Below are 19,234 nucleotides of genomic sequence, written 5' to 3'. Positions count from 1 at the left end.
CAAATATTTCACTGCTTGTTATCATTTCTACTACTATAAGATGAAACTGGTGGGAAAAAATTAAGGCACAAGTCAGTTAATTCTGCAGCTTTAGAGAATAATTTTTTTTAAATGCTTATAGTAAATTGGCTAAACTTAAAGGCTAAAATTGACCAAAACTCAGTCAAAAGCATTTATTAAGCAACTATTATGTGTCAGGCACTATACGAAGTGCTGGTGATTACAAAAGTTGGCAAAAGAGAATCCTTGACCTTAAGGAGCTTCTATTACAATCTAATGAAAGAAGACAACAAGCAAATAAATACCAAAAAATCTATATAAGCAATAAAAAGGAAATAAATAAAAGGGAAGGTATTGGAATTAAGAGGTATTGAAAGGCTTCTTATAAAAGGTGGGGTCTGAGTTGGAATTTAAAAGAAATCAGGCATGGGAAATATCCAGAGAAAATGGCCAGAACCAAAAGATAGAGTATGTTCTTCCAGGAACAGAAAAGAGGCCAGAGTCACTAATAGGAGAGTAACTTATAAGAAGCCTAGAAAGGTGGGTGGGGAAAGGAGAATTGATTATGAAGGGATTTGAATGCCAGAGAATCCTGTATTTGATCTGGGAGGTGAGAGAGATCCAATGAAGTTTTTGTGTGTAGAATATTGACACCTATGCTTTAGGAAATCAGTTCGGTGGGTGAATGGAGATTGTACTGGATTAAGGCAAAGTATGAAGCAGTCAGACCCACCAACAAGCTACCGCAATAATCTAAGTGTGAGGTGAAGAGGGCCTAAACCACAGTGGTAGCAATCTCAGAACAGAAGTGGGGATATTCAAGAGATGTTACAAAGGTAATAAAGCCTTAGGAACAGATTGTATATGGGGATAAGAGATAGTTAGGAATTAAGGAACAATATACCTAGGTCACTTGAGCCTTGAGAGGCTGAGAGGACTTGGAGCCCTTGACAATAATAGAGATGTTTGGAAGGGGGAAAGATATAGGGAGAAAGAAACAAGTTCAGCTTTGGATATATTGCGCCTAAAATACCAACTGGGCATCCAGTCTAAAATGTCTAAAAAGCAGCTGAACATGAGACTGGAGGTCACAGAGGTTAGTGCAGGATAGGTAAATTTAAGAATCATTGGCATAGAGCCAATAATTACAACCCCAGGAGTTAATGTGATTACTAAGTAGAACAGAAGGAGTAGAGAAGAAACCCAGGTCAGAAACAGGAGCCTGAGACAACTAGTCAAAAGGAACAATGATGAAACATTTTCCTCTACTTGGTAAAAAAGTAATGAACTATTGATGGAAAATATTCCATTTGCTATCAGACATAGCTGCTGTTATCAATGAGTCTTACCTATTTCTCTTTATTATGAAGGAGTAGTTGTAGTAAAAAAAAAATCAGTAAGATTAAAATTAAAGAAAAATTTGAGGTTTGGGTATTTCAACTATATTTCATATGTCAATTCTCTCTTTGCTCTTCACTGATAATACAAAGTAGTCTGGATCATATAAGAAGACTACTAGGGACATTCCTCAAATGCAAACACAAGTAATTAATACTATTTATATACTTGAGGAAAAATTCCAACTTCCTGGTATAGAAACAAAAAAGTCTAAGGTCATGATAGTGAACCTAGGGCAGACATGCCAAAGATAGCACCCAAGGACCTCTCTGTGGGCATGAGGGCCTACTGTCCCAGCCAGAGTTGCTCCCTTCCCTATCTCCACTGGGCCTCCCTGCCCCTCTGCGCTTACTCCCTCCCCAGAGCAGAGCACTCAGGGCTACTCTCCTCCCTTTATCTCTCCCCTCTGAGGCTACAGGCTGCAGGGAGGGAGGAGGGTGTCTCCTCCTTTATCGGCCAGGATCCACCCTCTAAAAGATCTCCCCATCCTTCCCCCACAAGCCTCCAGTGGGGGATGGGGAGGCAGCACTCTCTCTGCCCCCTCCTCCCACCCCTACATAAGCTCAATAGGCAGGCTGGATTCAGGGGCAGGCCCCCGGGCAGCAGGAGGCATCTCAACCCAACAGGCTGGGAGCCTGGCCCCAGCCCTCCAACACTAGGGGTGGAGCACTCAATCTGAGTCACCTTCCCCCCAGCCTACTTGCTCTGTGTCCCCAAGGCAGTAGATGGCAGCTCCCCCCACCTCGAACACAAGAGGGCTAGGTAGGAGCCTGGCCCCCACCCCTGAATGGGGGGGAGGGGGACGAACTTGATCTCTGGGAGAGGCACTGCACACAGTCTATGGGTGGGTAGGGCATGGCATGGCATCTCTAAAAAGTTCTAAAAGATTCACTATTATTGGTCTAAGGTACCTAGTTGTATAACATTACTATCAATATACTGATGCCAAGGAGATCATATACAAAAAAGGCAAAGCATGAAAGAAGCCATATAATACCCCAATACACTGAAGATGCAGAGAATGAGTATACTACTCTCATCCCTAAATTGTACCCAATACTCCTTTTATGCCTTAGGATTTCATTGAAACAATTATTTTAACCTTAACTACCTCATGTTTTCAAAAAGCTGATTCCCAAGAACTTCATAAATATTCTCATCAAAATCTTCTATGAGGAATAGTATGATGCATTTAGTCCATGGGGAACCTATAACATTTGTTCATATTTCTCTGTCATATTTCAGAGACATAAGTGAGTCAAGATGCATGTCTGATTCACAATAATAAACTGGTCATAACATAATGATTTCCATTCTGCTTCACCTATATTGGATGAAGAAAAATTTCTCCATAAAATTTCAATTTGGAGCCAAGATGGCAGAGTAAAAGGAGGGGGCTCACTTGGGTTCATCCATATTCCTTTCCAAACAACTTCAAAATAACACCTCAAAAGGAATTTTGGAGCAGTAGAACCAACAAAGGAGTGGGATGAAACAACTTAGAAGATTAGCAGGACTGGTCTGTCTCATTGAGGTGGGAGTAGAATGAAGTCTAGTACAAGCCAGCAGCAGGCCTTGGGGGGGAAGGAGGGCTGGAGTAGGGGGTTGAGATATGATTGAATCAGTAGCTTTGGAGCTACAGGAGCTCTCAGTCCACAGATAGCCAGGAGGTCAGACAACTAGTCAGAAAAAGATTACCAGAGACCCTCTACTGGCACCTCTACAAGAATGTTACATTGCCCAAATGCAGTTCTAGTTCACAGTCTCAGAGCAAAGAGAAGCAATAGAACACACTAGAGTATACACCCATAGGGGAGTGGGGACCCTGGTCACAGTTCCAGGGTGTAAAAAGAGTGCTTATGATTACACACAGCACAGCACAGGCCAGGAGAATAGGGACCACATCTCTCTTTAAATCATACTACCCTACAAGAACTAAAAATTTTCAGACCCTCAGAACTAGACCTGAAAACAGCAGCACAAAAAACCTGAAACTTGGGAAAGTAGCCCCCTTCACCCTGGACACAAAACCCATCTTTAACAGAAAGTTACAAGTTAAGAAATAGGCTAGGAAAATAGGCAAACAAAAAAAAGAGAAAGAAAGAAACCAGACCACATACAGTTATTATGGTTACAAGGAAGATCAAAACACAAACTCTAAAAAGGACAAAAAAGTCAAATCTGCTATCTCCAAGGCCTCAAAGAAACATATAAATTAGTCTCAGCACCCTCCTGACCCCCAAGAATTCCCAGAAGAGCTTAAAAAGAATCTTAATAATCAAGTTAGGAAAAGTAGAGGAAAATTTGGAAAAAAGAAATGAGAATGATGTAAAAAAATAATGAAAAAAGAGTCAGCTTGATAAAAGAGGCACAAAAATTTTTCTGAAGAAAATAACTTAAAAAAAGAACTAAGCCAATTGTTTTTTCAAAAGGCAAAAAAAAATCCATTGAAAAAAACTGCATAAAAAGCAAAACTGCACAAACTGTTTACATTTCTGTATGGAAAGATAATACTTGTAACTCCTAAGAACTTTATATAAGACAGAGGGAATGGTTGAGTTTACTATGATGGGATATCTAAAAAAATAAAATTAAAGGGTAAAAAAGAAGGCTGCAATAAGGAATGAAAGCTATAGAACAACTCACATAAAAGAGGAACAAAAGAATTTTTACAGTAGAGGGAAAGATAAGAGGGAGAATAGATGGATAACACTTAGGTCTTAACTTCTTATCTTTACTGGCTCAAAGAGGGAATAGCATACACACAGAGATATAGAAATCTATCTTATCCTATAGAGAAAGAAGTAGGAAGGAAAGTGGTTAAGAGAAAGGAAGCTGATAGAAAGGAGGGTAGAGGGGGGACAGTGGTCAGAAGCAAAATATCTTTGAAAAGGGGCAGGGTGAAAGGAAAGGATAAGCAAAGGGGAAATAGGATGGAGGGAATTGGTAAAGGCCTCATTTCTTACATAGATAACTGAGTCAAATTATTAGACTACAAGTCATTCCCCAGTTGATAAGTAAATCAAGAATATGAATATGCAGTTTTCAGATGAAGAAATCAAAGTTCTCTAGAGTTGAAAGAAAAAAATGCTCAAAATCACTATTGACTAAAAAGATGCAAAATAAAACAATTTTGCATAACTAGCAGAAGGATTAATATGAAAGAAAAGAAAAATTACAAATGTTGGAGGGAATGTGTGAAAATTGGGATGCTAATGCACTACTAGTAGCTGTGATCCAACCATTCTAGAGAGCACTTTGGAACTATGTCCAAAGGACTATAAAACCCAGAATCATTCCCTTTGACTCTGCAATACCATTACTAGGTATGTATCCCAAAGGAAAAAAAAAAAGAAGGCCCTATATGTACAAAAATATTTGTAGCACCTCTTTTTGTGGTTACAAAGCATTAGAAATTGAGGGAATGCACATCAATTAGGGAATAGCTAAATAAATGATTGTGATAGAACACTATTGTGCTATGAGAAATGAACAGGATACTTTCAGAAAAACCTGGACTTACATGAACTGTTACAAAGTGAAATGAGAACATTGTACACAAGCACAGCAATACTGTATGATGATCGACTATGAATAACAGCTATTCTCAGCAACACAACCAAGGACTTATGATGAAAAATGCTATCTACCTACAGAGAAAGAACTAATGGAATCTGAATGCAGATCAAAGCTCACTTTTTTCCTTTATTTTTCTTGGGGTATTTTTTTTTTGGGGGGGGGGTTCTTTCACAACGTGACTAATATGGAAATATATTTTACATGACTGCACATATATAAACCTATATTAAACTCCTTGCCTTTTCAAGGCATAAGGAAGGAAGAGAAGGGAGAGATACTGCATATCAAAAAATTTTTAAATATTTTAAACATTGTTTTTAACATGTAATTAAAAATATTTAAATAACTTTTTAAAGGTTTAATTCACTTGAATTTTTTACAAATGTATGCTATGAGAAAGAGAATAGAGGGAGAAAGAGAAAGAGAGACAGAAAAATAGAACATGAGAGAGAATAAGAGCCCACTCATGCAGGCTAGCCATAAAGCATTTGGGGAAGGGGCAGAGAGGAAAGAGAACTGCTATGAAATCCAACAAAGACATCAAAACTCTAAAAAGGTTGGAAATCACTGATCTGGTAAATTATTATTGGTGGATTCTGGGCAGCACGCCAAGACTACTTTATTTTTTCTCCTGCATCTTAGAATCAAATTTGAGTAAGAACTGAAAACAACATTTTCATCACTTTTAATCTTACTTAGGTCTCAGTATTAAAAAAATTTTAATGGGCAATACATACAAATTACATTTCTCTTCCCTTTGATGTAAGTGGTATATTTAATTCATAAGTATTTCCAAATTTATCTTGTTCATCACTTATAAGTAAATAAAGAAAAAATTCTTATGAACAATCGCTTCTATGTTTCTCATTTCATTATAAATTTTAGCAAAAGCATGAAAGAAGCAAGGAGGGGACAAGAGAAAAGTGGTTCAAATCATTTGTGAGAATTAGAAATTGGAAAGAAATTCAATGTTTTTTTCTGATAACCCTCCTACACTACACTTTCTAATACAGAAAGTTGCTTACACCTCCCTTGCTGGCATTTATATATATAAAGATATGTAAGTAATTTCAAATTTAGTAATGGCAAATGCTGAATGGTTTTACATTTTCTTAAATACTTTCTAATTCTCAGAAACTATTGTGACAACTTGTAAGACAAAAGTTTGGCTAAATTGTTTAACGGCAAGTCACAGCTTCTTATCAAATGCAGTTCTTGCTATTCCAATTGCTGATACTGGATGTATCCTTCATTCTGTGGCACCTGGCATTGTATTTCAACTTTTAAGGGAGATCATTCAATCAATAAGCATCTATTAAATGTTGACCCTATATGCTAGTAGAAGTGTTTCTCTGAAAATTGATAGCTTAATAATGTTACCTATAAATTCTTAGTTCTGTCAATAGTAATAGCAGTGTGGATCAACTTTCTAGAGCTATAATTATGTTTCATCACTAAAAACTCTAAGTGTTTCATTTGAATTCCAATATTATTATTGTTTTACCAAAGCTAGTAGTAATAGCAAAGATCTACTAGAAGTTTTTTCCAGGGGGAAAATACATAATTTTAATAATTAGTGATGAAGAAATAATAGAATATGGAAAGTGAACAAAATTATAAACATAATACTGTGTCAAAAGGATTATTGCAGACCTTTTAAAGCATATCTGTCTGATACCTGACTGGAGAATTACAAAGCATTTTGTCTACTTGATACTAACTTGAAAGTGCCCGTTTTCTTTTGATCTTGGAAGCTTATTTCAGGAGCTAAGCAGTAAGAATTGGGCCTGGGTAGGCCTTGTACAAGAGGTATCACAAAGATGTCAAACTCTTCTGAGTTCTGCCCAAACCAGTAATTAGGAATTGCTTACAACATAAATAAAATTACAACAGGGGGCAGCTGAAGCTAAAGTCAAATCTGGCCTCAGACACTTCCAAGCTATATGACCTTGCACAAGTCTTTTAACCAGGTTTGCCTCAGGTCCTCATCTGTAAAATGAGCTGGAAAAGAAATGAGCGAACAACTTTAGTATCTTTGCCAAGAAAACCCCAGAAGAGTCTGACAGGACTGAAACCACTGAACAAGAATAACAAACAATACAACAGAGATAATGTTAATTTGTGGTTTTTCTAAATCAATTTGCTGTCAGGGATTTTTTCTTTAATTTTACACCACTGGAGTAGTAGATAAGAGTCCAGGACCTTGAATTAAGAGAATTGCCACTAAAATCCAGTCTGTCACCTTTATTAGCTATGTGGTTGACCCTAGGTAAGTCTCTTTATTGCGCTGGGTCTCAGTTTCCCCATCTGTAAAATGAGGAAGTTGGTCTCACTAGCCTCTAAAGCCTCTTCTAAATCTATGATCCTATGAAAGGAAAACTACACAAAATATTATACATCAAAAGAGTAAAGGCTTAGGACAGCTAGGTGGCTCAGTGGATTGAAAGCCTGGCCCAGAGATGGGAGGTCCTAGATTCAAACCTTAGACACTTCCTAGCTGTGACCCTGGGCAAGTCACTCAACCCCCATTATGGCTTATCTGCCTCAGAACCAATACACAATATTGATTCTAAAACAGAAGGTAAGGGTTTAAAAAAAAAAAGAGTAAAGCCTTCAAGGATAAATTTAATCTACTTTTAATCATGATACAGTCAATAAATTATTAAGAGATATTTAGTAGGATGAAGTAATTCTGAACTCGGTAATGTTCACCTATAAATATCAAGAGGAATTTTCAGGTATTAAGCAATAGTTCTTAAGAAGCACATACAAGTAGAATGAATGAAGTCTTCCAACTAGATGAATGAATAAATGAAACTTGAAAGTAAAGGTGGAGTCTTCTTTTTAAAAAAATAATTCATTAATAGATAACAATGCACATAAATAATGTTTTGAAGTTTTCAAAACAACTTTCTAACAAACAATGAAGTCAGATAGACCATGATTATAACCCTTTAACTGATGATGAATTTAAAATTCAAAGGTAAATTTGCCAAAGTTCAAAAGAAACCAGGACTCAAGCTCATGTTTTCTGAGTCCATGATTTTATAACTATAGCATGCCCAACCCAAACTAAAGGGAAATATAAGGACTACTGGACAAACGGAGGCTTAAAGTTGTTCTTTTTTTATAATATAGGATTAATACCTTAAATGTGCACAGCATTTCACAAAGCAACTACTTTTGAACTTCCCAAAACAATGAAGTAAGCCAACCAGCTATTACCCTTCATTCAGAGACATAGGAGTTTGGAAGTTAATGACTTGATAATCATATAAGTTGCATGATAATCACACAGGTAGTAAGTATCAGAAGGAGGATAAGAATCCCAGTTTTCTCATTCCTAGTCCAAATTTTTTTTTTTACACTACAGTTATCCTTCATTATATCATGGCTTCACTATATCACAGTTTAAAAAAAAAAAATCTAATTCTGTATTGCGGAGCTGTATCACGGCATTTTACAGCACACTATTGGCTAATGGAATGAAAGGTGTCCAACCACGGGGCTGTGTTCTGTATCCTGGGCTCTGATTGGCTCAGTGACCATAGGTTAATAAGACTGTGGAAAAGGTTTATTGGATAGTGGAAAAGGTTTATAAACTGTCATATATATATATATATATATATATATATACATATATATATATAATGAAATAAATATAAGGCTGCTACTTCACAGATTTTCCCCTGTCGTGGGGGGAAGGGTCCTCTGGAACATAAATCCCTTGATAGGTATGGGATCACTATATATACCACATTATATTCCTACTATTTGGTGCCAACTTGTCCCACTTGCTAAATTCAATTTCAAGTAATTTGTTTTATAATCCACTTAACTATAAATCTCTTCTTCATGTTAACACCACCAATTCATCAATCTAGGGTAAAGGTAGTTTCTATTCAATGACAACTAAAAATATTAAATTCTTGAATAACCTGTCTATACCTAAGATCTTGAGATTCCTCAATCTATTGCCATCTGGCTTCTGTTGAATCTTCTTGAATCTACTGAATCTGCTCTTTCAAAAGAGGTCCCCAGTGACATCCCATTTACTAAATCAATAGTCTTTTTTAAGTCTTCATTCCCTCTTGACCTTTTTGAAACTTTTATAACTATTGCCTCCACTCCCTCCAACTAGATACATCCTCCTTTTTAAATTCTAATAAACAATGTCCTCTTCATTCTCCTCTCTCACTAACCATCCTACTATCTGTCTCCTTCATTGACTCCTTCTCTTCTGATCCATTAATGTGTACCTTCCCTGCAAAGGTGTATCCAAGGCCTACTTCCCCTTTTTCTCTACATCTTCTCCTTTAGCAATATGATTCATTCACAAGATTTCAACCACCCTCTACTACAGAGGTATGATGGTAGTGTGATGGGAGTTGACAGGGTGGGTGGGAATATATGCATGACACTTTCAAGTTTATGCCATTAATTTTTTCTCTATCACTTTGTTAGGTCTAATCAATTAACAAAGCAGTAAGTCAAGATCTGATTTGCAGAGTTTGCAGATTTCTGAGGTGTAAATGCTCCCAGAGAAAATTTAACAGGCTTGGTTGCTCAAATTTGCTTCAGCACATACCTCTCTTGCCCTAGCCTCTCTTTTGAGCTTTAAGCCCACAATTCCAACTGCTTAGATGACATCCTATATATCCTATTACACTCAAGCATGTTAAAAGCAATACAATCTTTTCCTCAAAATTTGCTCCTCTTTTTGACTTCACTGTTTCCATCTGTAGCAAAGTAAGTCATCCAATCTCCCCTATTTAAAACTCCAGGATTATCCTTTACTCTTTCCATGATCTAATCTCTTATTCACTTACCAAATCTTATAAATTGTGCCTTTTCAGATTCTCTCCATTCTCACTACAATAACCACAAAAAAATGTCCTCAAGAACTGCATAAGCTACTGTAATAACCTCTTCCAAACAGATCACCTAAGTCATCTCTATCCTCTATTCCTATTCTTCATACCATTGCCAGAATAATTATCCATATGTACAAATATGGTAATATTACTTCTTAGTTCAAAATTTTTCAATTTTTACTTGTTGATTAAAGATAAAAATTCCTATGTCTGGCATTCAAAGCTCTCAATAATCTGGTATCATTCTAATTTTCCTACCTTGACTCCCATATTTCTTCTCTCTGTCATCCTTCTACCAACACCAAGCTCCAGCCAAACTGGTTTACTCTTTTTTTCCCCACCCATGACATTGTTTTATGGCTTAGACAAACAGAAAGAACTAAATGTATGAACAATGTCTATTGTCCCAATTCCATCACTTATAAACAAACAGAGCAATGAGTTAGTTCATTAGCCATTTTCTTGGACTGCCACTCCACATGGGGCAATAAGCTAAGTCTAGAATTGAAGAGGAGGACTAAAGAGGGCTGAACTGCATTTGAGAAATTTCATGATGTTTTCAGAGTTCCTAAGCCACAAAAAAATAAAAACAATCTTTTTTTACACCAATAATCTTCCCATGATGCTACTCAAACTCTAGTAGTTCCACCAATCAAATATAAGTTCCTTTGTTAGCATTTAAAAATCTTTACAACCTGTCCCCAACCTACCTTTCCAAGCTTATTATGTATTACTCAGCTTCAAATACACTATAACCAGGCCAAATTGGTCTTCTTACAGTTCCTCATCAAAGCCCTTCATCTCCCATCTCTAGAACTTTGCACTAGTTCTGGAATACACTCCCCCTTCACCTCTGCCTTTTAGAATCCTTTGAAACCTTAGTTCAAATATCACCTTCTAAATGAAAATTTTCCTGATCTTCCCCAGTTGCTAGTACCTGCCCTTTAAAATTATCTTGCATACACACATGCACACAGAGGCATCTTCTACCAATAAGATTGGAAACTACTCCCAAGATAGGACTTTTTCACTTTTGTCTTTGTATTCCAAAGGCCTGGCATCAAGAAAGGCACTTAAATCGGTGCCTGCTAAAGGATCCTCCTGCTCAAACCATAGACTACAACAATTTTTGAAAAATCAAAATTTCTCATAATAAAAAGAGCAGCAAAGAGGCACAAGCAGGCTATAATAAATATAGATGATGACTTGTAAGTAGCATTACTCCCTGAAATATACAATGGGAAAATGAGATAGGCCAGTCAAAGTAAATTTATAATAAAACTAAATTAGGTGGTTTATTTCAAGGGCTAACAGAGAGACTTGCCTTCCCCATTGGAATATAAGTACCTTACTAATAAGGGTTATTTAATTCATTTTAATTGTACCCATGGTGGGGCATGTAGTATGCCTCAATAAATGCTTGTTGATTGGTGGATTGAGGAGCAGCCTGGTATCTATACAATGTTAAAAGGCTGAGTACTATAGCACACCAAGTAAACACTCTAGTGGATTTTTATGAGGACATAGACAAGAATCACATAAGATCAGAGTGTGTGGATAGGTTACAGACTTCATAAAGCAAATTACAGCTGAGTTTTATGATACTTTGAATGGTTCACAAAGCATCATAACATGCCAATGCATGTAATAATAAAAAATGGCATAAATTCAGATTTACAAATGAAAAATTAATTTCCATAATCTTCCATAATATTATCATTTTGGTCTTTGTTATTGAATGAATCTTTAGAAAAACAAATAAGAGAATCAAGGCTGCCTAACAAGGCTGCTTGCAAGTTTAAAACTGAACTAAGACTTTTGAGACAATTTGAATTTTTAAATTTAAAAATTGTTCAGCATTTTGCAAAAAAAGTAGGAATGAGCCACAAGACTAGCATCTCAATACAAAAGCTACAAACTTCAATGGCCATCCAACTTCAATGGTACTTCCAACTTTGTGGCTCAATGCAGAAACAAAAAAATTGTTTCTAACTCATCAATGTGTTACAAAGACCATTAAATCTAAAACTGATAGGAGGACCTGGGTCAAATCGAAGTTATTACTCACTAAGTAGGTAAAAATGGACAAGTCATTTAATCTCTCAAATCCTCTATGGAGGGAGATTACTAGATGGCTTCTAGAATTTCCCTCAGATGTACAAATGAACATATGATTTACTGAAACTTTCACAATGCTTGCTGAAACAAAGCTATTAGAATTCTTAAGGAGTGTTTACTTTCATTAATAACTTTTATACAAATTAACTAACATTTAAATTAAGAAGCTGAATACTTCATTTGGATGTTCATGCTTTATTCATATAATCATCTCCAAAACAGTAAACTATCAGACTAGATATAGCAGAAAAATCTCACTCTGTTCTGCATATGTAATTATACACAAACTTTTGAAATTTGCTTCTAAGGCCAACATTTAAAGTCATTCTCTGAGCTGCAAGTTGTTGTTTTTTTATTGTTGGGCTTTTAAAAATTATTATCATTCTGCTATTTTACATTCCTTACACCCTTAAACTTGAAGTCACAATACCTGATGACTGATGGATGCCTTAAGAGCAAGAAATGGCATAACAAAATAGATTTGCCTACACATGATAAATAAAATACAACCATAAAGGCATGGGCACATAAAAGAAAGGCAGCAGAGAATGTTACATTTTCTTTAAAAACAGGTTTCTACCTTTAGATCTTAGTACTTTAATAATCTCTGTTTGTTTAAACTTCATCTTGACTAGATGAGAAGAAAGCATTCCTTCCATAAAAGGGCTTGTTTGAACCGTATAGGAAATAAACTAATAAATATGGGAAGAGAGAATACATTTCCCCAGAAAATACCCCATTCCCAGTAAATAGGTCTTAAACCCAAAGATAAGAAAGCCAGTTCCCCTTAGTAAGTCAAGCAAGCAAAACTGAAATAGCCACTCGTTTATATCAAAACACCCTCAAAATCCTACCACAAAAAAACTCTACAGCCAATGTTTGAGAGGTCTATCGGGAAGAAGTGAGACATTCCCAGGACTAATTACCTCAAAAAGGGTCAAACTTTGGGATAGACACAGTACTTTTTTTTTTTTTTAGGGGATAAAGGGCTGATAATATGAGCGGAGTCTGTGTGATTTGTCAGAGGAAACAGCACAGACTCCAGACAACAGAAGTGCCAGGATTTCCATGCAGCTGGCACGACAGGTGACTGGGCGCTGCTTTGCAGACACCCCGCTCCCGACGGCCTCCCCGGGTCTTGCTGAAGGTGGGGTAGGGAGGGAAAAGGCAAACGAGACGGGATGAGGGAGGTTGGAGAAGAGGAGGAGGCTAAAACAAGAGTGGGGAAACCCTCCTCAACTGGAGGAAAAGGAAGAGTGCAAACCCGTCTTCCAGGGCGGGGAGGGGGTAATCGTTTTTGAGGGATTTTCTACCACCACAATGAAATAAAATGGCTCCAAGCCAAACGCCTCCAGATCATCACCACCACCTTCTCTCCTCCACACTCCCGGGTAAAACAGATTTCTCAGTAGCCCCGCTTTTCTCCAGCGTGGAAACAAAAGGCCAAAAGGGGGGGGGGGGGAAGGACGGTAGCAACCGCCGCCCAAACTGCCAGGGTCAGACACCCGTATCCCACCCCCCATTAAAAAAAAAAAAAGCTTAACACCTCCCCCCACTACCACGATGGAGGAGCTTACCTCCCAGCGCCCGCCCCCCCCCATAAGACCACAAGCACCCCCGACCTCCGACTCCCGCTGGGTGTGTGGGTCTGTCAGTCTGTCAGTCTGTCTGTCTCCCTCCCCTGGCGGCCGTAGCCGCTCCTCGTCTGCTGACCAAAGCCCGGGCCCTCCTCCCGCGGGGCGGGCAAAGCCTCCCTCCGCTCCCCCCCGCCCCAGCTGGGGCTGAGGCCGGGGTGCCCCCTCCCCACCCCGCTCTCCAGGCGGAGGAGATGAAGCCGAGAACGAGAAAGTAGCCAGCCCCAGAGGAATACAGGGATGCCTGGGGTTTGGAAGAGACTAGGGGGCAGAAGGGAGTTTGCGGGGGGAGGACAGTGGGAATTCCCCATCATCACCTCCCCCCACCCCAGCAACAGCATCCCAGCCGTGGCCGTGACAGCTGCCCCCCATCGCATCCTTTCCACCCGCCTCGCCTATCTTCGCCTCGCCTCACCTCCCCCGGGGGCGGCGGCGGCGCCGGCGGCTACTCTGTGTCTCGTCTCGTCTCGTCTCCTCTCTTCTCCTCGGTCGGCGTCGGCGGCAGCCAGCGGCACCACCACCGCCGCCTCCTCCGCCGCCTCCTCCTCCTCCTCCTCCTCCTTCACCACCACCACCACCACCACCACCACCACCACCTCCTCCTCCTCCTCCTCCTCCTCCTCCTCCTCCACCTCCACCTCCTCCTCCCTCCCAGTGTCTCTGTCTGAGTCTCCGCCTCCCTCCGTCGCTGGGCCCTGACTGCTATGCCACGTGATCCATCACATGACCTAGCACATTTAGCTGGCGCCACCCCGAACCTCCTCCCTTCTCCGTTCCAACTCTGGCTCCGGGGCCCGACCAGACGGGACTCGCCGGCAGCATTCCCAGACTGTGGCTGGGGCCCGTCCTCTTCCTCTTCCCTCTTCCCTCTTTCCCCCGCCTTCTCCAGCGGCTTGCGCTCTGCTCTCTTCAGCCCTCCTGCCTCAACCCCTCTTCCCTCTCTTTCCCTCTTCCCCGCACCCTCTCCCCTGGTGCCTCGCGCTGGCCTTTCCACGCACCCCCCGCTCCCCGGCGGACACATCTACACATCCGGAACCCTCGAAGCGCTGTGAGTCTGGGCTGCCCTCCCTCCGAGGCCACACGGAGGCGCGTCCTAATGAAGGGTAGGGCAGCCCTGGCCGACAAATTCCGGAAAGGTCCCACTAATGCCCGCGGCTTTTTCTCTCATCCCACTTGCCCGATTTGACGAGCTCAGTGTTTTCCCACAGCCCAGACACCCTGTGATGACACTGCCCACATCTAGTTACTGGAATCAAACACTTTAAAAAAACTAAAAAATTTTAATTTTTTATTTGAAAAAATTTCAAACTTTGCAGTGCGCTATTAGTAAACAGTTTCGACTGCCTACCCCCAAAGGGTAGTGAGGAAAGCACTTTGTAAAACTTAAAAAATACAATATAAACTATTCTGCTAAGTAGTAGAGTGGAATCACCTTTGGCCTAAGTTCAAATTCTGTCCCAAATACTAGCTGTGTTACTTCAGTTAACAACATTGTAAAATTCAGATTTTACAAATAGCACCTGCCCCCCAAGGTTGATATCAGGATCAAAGGAATAAATGTGTTTAGCACTCTGCTTCCTCCAAGCAAACTTATACTTTTTACAGTGGCTTAAATGACACACCTGTGAAACTCAAATTTCAAAGTGAAAATGTGAATCCAAGTCTTTTCTGCTTTGTCAGATTGTTATCACGCTAATTATGTAAACTTTTGAAACCTCAGTTAAATGATGGAAATGTATTATATAATTTTTTTTAAATTAGAAGTCACTAGATATAAATCCCTGACCTAGCACCTTATAGCCAGATGCATGAAAACAGTGAGACACCTCATGGTGATCTTGGAAACAATACTATTATGTAGGGGGTAAGGTACAGACAGAACTTGGGAAAGGAAATGCATAGTGAATTTTCACTTAGCTTTTAAGGAGAAATTCACTGCCTTTGCTCTAGAAAAGAAGTAAAATATGAGTTTGGGAAATCATCTTTCCAGAGAAAAAGTAACTTTAAAGGTCAAAGAGACAGAGCTAGAGTGTTGTGTAGAGACAGATCCGGAGTCTATATTTAAATCAACACCAGCATAAGCCCACCGGTTCTGTCTAGAAGGAGCCCTCCACTGTCAGATTTCCTGGCCCACCATGGTATTCTGATGAGTTTAACTAAAGAGAAAACATCCCCAAAGGAATAGACATGAATTTTGGCAACTAAAACCCCAAAGTCAACAACATGTTCTAATGCTAAGGTTAACACATTCTCCCAAAAATCACCTGACATATTCTCATTATTCAACCTCCCAAATAAGAAAAATGAGCAGCCTCATCTGATAGGCTCCTTTTGCCACCTGTAATGTTGCCTTCCTGGCTTGGTAAAACTATATGTATCTCACTTTGTTCCCTGCCAACCTTTCTGCCTGGCAACTGCCCATCAGCTGATATAATACTAGGTAAACTCTTTTACCTCCTTGCCTTTCCTCTTGATTTATTGACCTCCAGGCAAAATTCAGGGATTTTAGGATTTCTGAGTTGAGAAATTGCCCAACAATTCCCTTATTAAATGATGTTCATATTCTCAGGACTGGCAGATAGTAGGATCAGGGCATTGTATATTCTCCCAAGACAATACCTAAGAATTTGTACTTGTGAGGTTAAAGAAATAATTAGGGAATATATAAAAATGTAAGTAATTTAGGAGAGAAATTACAGCAGTAGCTTGAGGGTTACAAATGGTTTAGTGACCCAAATGTCAGGGTAGTAAAAGCCTTATATGGCCTTCGCACAGTTTTCACCATGTTTCACAATATTAAATATATATCACCATGTTAAAGAAATATTGCTGACTGTAAAGACCAATGACTTTGCATATAGCTTTTTTTAAGTTTTTTTTTTTACATAATCCACAGGTCTTTCTACAAGTACAAGGGCAGAAAATATTTTCATTTATGGCCATAGCCACTGTTTCCAGAACTTACCATGTTTGTGCATTTCCTTGTTTAATGAGGAAGAGGATTGAAAGCTTTTCCAAATTGAAGAATTCTCCCCTTCAATAGTATAAATTCATTACAAGCAGGACTTGTGTCCCATACATTTCCCTAACATGTCTGGATCCAAGATTCTACCATTCTAGGTTCAATGTGCAATGGCTAATGATAACAGTGTTTAAATGACAAATGTACTATGGAAAATTGTCAGCCCTTATGCTGCTTATAAATGTTGGAGACCTAAAAAATTAGAAGGAAAACCCAAAACATAAGAAGACTGATGTGAGGTCTTGATTAATGTGAATTCTGAATCTTGTAATTCAATTGCATTATTCATATTCATACTACATATTTCCATTAACCATATTACAAATGTTATGTAATCATATATTTACATACAAATTACCATGCTTTACATACTCATAGCTTCAAATAATGCAAATTCAAATAAATGTTACCACATTGGGATATTCATTATTTGCATTAATTAGGACCTTACATGAACTATTTATCATATATATAGTATACATACTATACAACAAAATAACATACATAAAATTAAATCTTTTATTAACTAATAAGTTTTGATTCAAGTCCTGTCTCTAATAAATACTGGCTACCCTGGATATGTTGCCTTACCCCTTTAGTTCCCCTAGTCAACTCTCTGAGACTGTAATTTACAAAGAAAATCATGATCTATTTTGTTTGAAGGAGCTCCCTAAATAGGTGATATCAATCCCAAGCCCAAATCCCAATATTGAAAATGTTTTTAAATTACTAAACTCTACACATGTATGATCAGTCTTAACAGCTTCAGTGTTCATGTAGCATGATTCTCTAAAAACTTTACAAAATTATAAGATACATTAATTGCCAGTAGGAAAAGCATTTTCTCCATAGTTTTCTCATGCCAGTTTAGACTCTTCCCTGTCTTTGATATGTGACAAGATTCACAGCTTGAATTGGCACTGCTATGGATGCTCACCCAAATCTAAAAATGTGTACATAGACCTCACTGATTATGAGCTAATTGAGATAGTTTAACAGCTTCAATATAACAGCTTGCTCTATTACTGTTAGATTGTTGGTGAAGTTTTTTTTTTCCTTTTATGAGCTGCAAGAGGGCATTTCAGGACACATGGGTAATATTCAAGAGATTGGTCTTCTGCATCAGTTTCTTAAAATAGTTGCCAACCTAATTCCTAGAGTTTCTCTTGATTTGTGCAAGTGCATTCCTCCTTTCCTGGTGCTCTGTGGAAAAGGTAAAAGTACACTGTCAAAATGTTAATTATGAAAGCATGTCATAAGTAGTCCAAAATGCTCCAGATATGCAATACAGACTATACACAAAAAGTGGGAAAAAAGTAAAAAGAGTAGTATTAGCCAGGAACTTTTATAAAAAATCTACAGTAATATACTGTTCTCTAGAATGCCATCTGGAATCTCAAACATTTCCAACAAATAGCGATTTCCTTCCCTCTACTAGAAGAAGAAAATACTTAAGTGACAAAAAACGAGGAAGTCAAATGCAAAAAAGTTCAATCATGCAAAGTGCCATTAATTCACATATATTATTTCATTGGGAAGCTTTTGCTGGCCTGAATCTAATAAATAGCCTAGCAACAAAATAGCAAAACTAAAATTTCTTGATCCACATTTGTGTTAAGGCTTTAGAAGCCATATGATGAGTCTAGAATTTTTTAAATGACAGTACAAGTGTTTATTTTTACAAATCTGGTCAATAATTTTTTTTTTAATTTCTAAGATTGTTATTAGGGCTTCCCACTCCTATTTTTACTCTATCCTTTATAGCAATGATGGCAAATCTTTTAGAGATCACATGCCATGCCCCCCTCTCAGGGGAAGGAGAGGCACTTGTGGAAAGGGGGAGGGGAATAGCCCCATCAGTCAGCTCCAGAGAGGGAGTAAAGCTTCCATTAGGCTGCTGGGGGGTGGGGGTGGGGGTGGGGGTGGGGAACAGAGGAATGGAGCCTCTCCATCTTTCTAGTAACTAACTCTGGCAGGTAAAGGGCACATGCCCATAGAGAGGTCTCTGTGTGCCATGTTTGGCCTGAATGCCATGGGTTTGCCATCAGGGCTTTATAGAATATCATCTTGGTTTACCATATGAGAATAATTTTAATTCCCAATCAAAATTTCTTCCAGGTTATAAGTAATCCCTTAAACTCCTACCTCCAGTGTTTAACTCTGCCCTCCAATACCATCTCTGCAAAAGGCTTAGAAGGATTTGCTGGAAGAAGCCACCTGAGTGTACAAGAAACTGTCCTGTGTTGTGGCACTGTAGTATGGAGCATCAGGAGAAAGAGAAGATGCACCAGAATATGGAAAAGGGAAGCTATACAAGTGTCATATTGAAGAAAATTTGTCAAAGAAGGTCGACACCTACTTTTTGTGAAGTTATTGTTCCCACAAACCCTTACCCAAATTGTCATTGTTTAATATGGATTGGTATATAAATGAACATCAGAGTCCTGGGTGTTCTCTTAGGTATAAAACCAAACATTGTACCACACTATGCCATAGGCAACCTATTTTCTGAAAGGGCATCTAATTTTTTTTTTTAAGTTAGTAATATAACCCAGTATAGAACCATGCTATGACCACTTGCTTCTTAGTTCTTTGTTTTTAGCTTCTCC

At 38.7% G+C, this 19,234-nt stretch overlaps 1 protein-coding gene across 9 annotated transcripts in view; it reads right to left on the bottom strand.

The window, feature by feature from the left end:
- The window catches only part of TULP4 (TUB like protein 4), a 369,572-nt gene extending 355,307 nt beyond the window's left edge, over window positions 1–14,265 (bottom strand). For 5 of the 9 annotated variants that reach the window (XM_056818999.1, XM_056818997.1, XM_056819003.1 and 2 more), the window contains exon 1: window positions 14,019–14,181. The gene's annotated coding sequence lies outside the window, so the exon portion shown is untranslated. Of the gene's footprint in view, window positions 1–13,591; window positions 13,672–14,018 lie in introns of those variants that run through there. The other 4 variants (XM_056818995.1, XM_056818998.1, XM_056819000.1 and 1 more) reach the window with 4 other exon arrangements.
- Window positions 14,266–19,234: the final 4,969 nt, after the last annotated feature.

The sequence above is a fragment of the Monodelphis domestica genome, chromosome 2 (assembly GCF_027887165.1).
Source record: "Monodelphis domestica isolate mMonDom1 chromosome 2, mMonDom1.pri, whole genome shotgun sequence".
NCBI lineage: Eukaryota > Metazoa > Chordata > Mammalia > Didelphimorphia > Didelphidae > Monodelphis > Monodelphis domestica.
The sequence above is the reverse complement of the archived record's forward strand: the minus strand, read 5'-3'. Positions and strand labels throughout refer to the sequence as shown.